Raw genomic sequence first — 2,537 nt, forward strand, 5'->3', positions numbered from 1 at the left:
TGTATTGAGCCATCTCCCCAACCCTACCCCATGATTCTTAACAAAAATCTGACTTGTGGATTTCAGAGTAGATCCTTTAAAATGGTCATGTTTATTTTTCTGGCTCTCTGGTAAATATTTTTAATCATAGTCATGATGTCTGCCTAATGATTAGGGGACGATCTCTTGAAAATGAGATGGAGGGCCAGCCAGATAGCTCAGTGGACTAAAGCACCTGCTTAGTCAGGCACAGGGACTGTGTTTCTTTTTCTTTTTCTTTTTTTTTTTGCTTTTCTTTAGGGACTGGGTTTTGATCCCTGGCTTGCTGAGGTGGTGACTGAGATTGGACGTGGTGGTGTGCACCTATAATCCAGTGCTTAATCCACTGTGTAATGAGACCTTGTAGACCTTATACTAAATACATTAAATAAAAGAAAATGAGATGGAAGCCAGGCATGGTAGCGCACCCCTGTCAGCAGGATCCTGGTGCAGGAGTATCGCACAAATTTTTGCCTAGTCTGGGAAACAGCAAGGCCATATCTCAAAATAAAAAATGTCAAAGGGTTGTAGCTTAGGGCTCATATCCTGTGTACTACCAGGAAAGAAAAATAAACGGGGAGTTACAGGTCCCTCAAAGACCAGAAGGCTTCCCTTGTATTCAGAAAACATTCACTGCCTGTGGGCAGAGCCTGCAGCAGGGTGCAGCTGAGGGCCCTGGAAGGGTGGCGCAGGAGCTCAGACTGTTGGTTTGCTTGACCTGTTTCCAATTGGTAACCCCTGGAGTTTTCATCTACTGGTGAAAGAGTTTTTATAAAAAGCTTTCAGAGGTTTTAAATATACTTGAAATTAGCAAACATAATAATGAAATGTTTTTAGGAAAAGTAAGCTGCTTTTATCATGTGACTGGCAGATGATGTGTTAGAAATTAGAGGAAAGGTATAGGGTGGCTGGGTCCTGTACAACAAGAACTTTGGAAACATACCTTTTCAACTTGTCTCAGAAACACGAGGATGTGGCAGTGTTGTAATTAGAGGAAGCAAAATGAGAGAGAGTCATATCCTTGTAATAGTTTATCACAGTCTCTAGACATCGTTAATAAGAGTTTATAGTGCCTGGAAAGAAAAAGAGTTGACAGAAAAAGGGCAGAAATACTGTGTTACACATACTTGTGGGGTAAATAATAGAGAAATCGATGACACGCTAGGATCACTGAGTGCGGTGGTGTACACGTAAGCTTAACAGTCTGGGAAGCCGAGGCAGGAGGATTACAAGTTTAGGCTCAGAAAAGTAAGACCCTGCCTGAAAGTTAAAAGGGGTTGGGGACATAGATCAGTGAAAAAAAATTAGGGTTCAGTCTTACCACTGCCCCCTAAGTACACACCAATTTTGTACACACTTCAGCAGTTCACTGTGCTAATGAATGTGTGGAAGCTAACGACCTGCACTTCGAGCACTTCTCGTGATTGCAGAGGCCAAAGGAGGCTTGTATCAATCTGATGATATCCCAATAAATTTAGTATTAAATATTTGTACAGCTTTTTCTGATGTATACTTCTTTTGTGGACTGCATAAACACCAAGGTTACACCTTCTTGATGCTCAGTTTTTCTGTAGTGATGAAGCCTCTTTTTATATTTCTGTTCTTTGTTTTGTTTTTGTCTTAGCCTACTTTTAAGCTAGGCAGCAGAAGTGCATTGCTAGATTCTCACCAGCAGTCACAGGCTTGGGTTGAAAACCCAGGATTCTTCGGATGTAGCATACTTCCCTCCAAGAATCCCTGAATCTAGTTTTGGGGAGTGGGTTTTTCTAAAAGGCATGCAGGGGGCTTGCAGGTTAGCTCAGTTGTTTAAGTGCCTGCTCTGGCAAACCCAGTGAGGTACAGGGGACCACGGTTTGATTCCCAGCTCCACATTCCTTACCAGACCCACGTACCCTTAAGGCAGTCTGAGCCAGGGTGCCCCCCCCGCCCAAAAAAAAATCCATCTGAAAGGCACCCAGCTAGACTTCACACACAGTTTGAGCACTGCTTCCCACCTACTTGCAAAGGATTTATAACCAAGGTAGAAAAGTGACCGTGTAAGTCACTTGCTCTTTTCTGCCCACCATGCTTACTTCTAGGATTCCTGTCATAGAGAAGGTTGGTTATTCTCATTGAGCCAAGGAGACTTCATTGTCTTTTTCTGTCTTTAATAATAGAAAATGGCTGTTCCTTGGGTCTTCGTGCTGAGGTTATCATTATGGAATATAATAACAAAACTGCTAGGGGCTGATGAGATGGCTCAGTGGTCTAAAGCACCTACTTAGAACAAGCTTAGCAAAGCACAGGGACCACGGTTCAATCCCCCAGCACACCAGCCCCGCCCCCTAGTGGGCTGAGCTGGACACACACACATACACACACACACAGAAATAAATAAAAAATAAATAAATTTATAATAAAAATAAAACTGGGCTGGTGAGATGGCTCAGTGGTCTAAAGCACCTACTTAGAACAAGCTAAGCTAAGCAAAAGCGCAGGGACCGCGGTTCAATCCCCAGCACCACATGCCAGCCAGCCCC

The sequence above is a fragment of the Octodon degus genome, unplaced genomic scaffold (assembly GCF_000260255.1).
Source record: "Octodon degus isolate 3935 unplaced genomic scaffold, OctDeg1.0 scaffold00195, whole genome shotgun sequence".
Lineage (NCBI taxonomy): Eukaryota > Metazoa > Chordata > Mammalia > Rodentia > Octodontidae > Octodon > Octodon degus.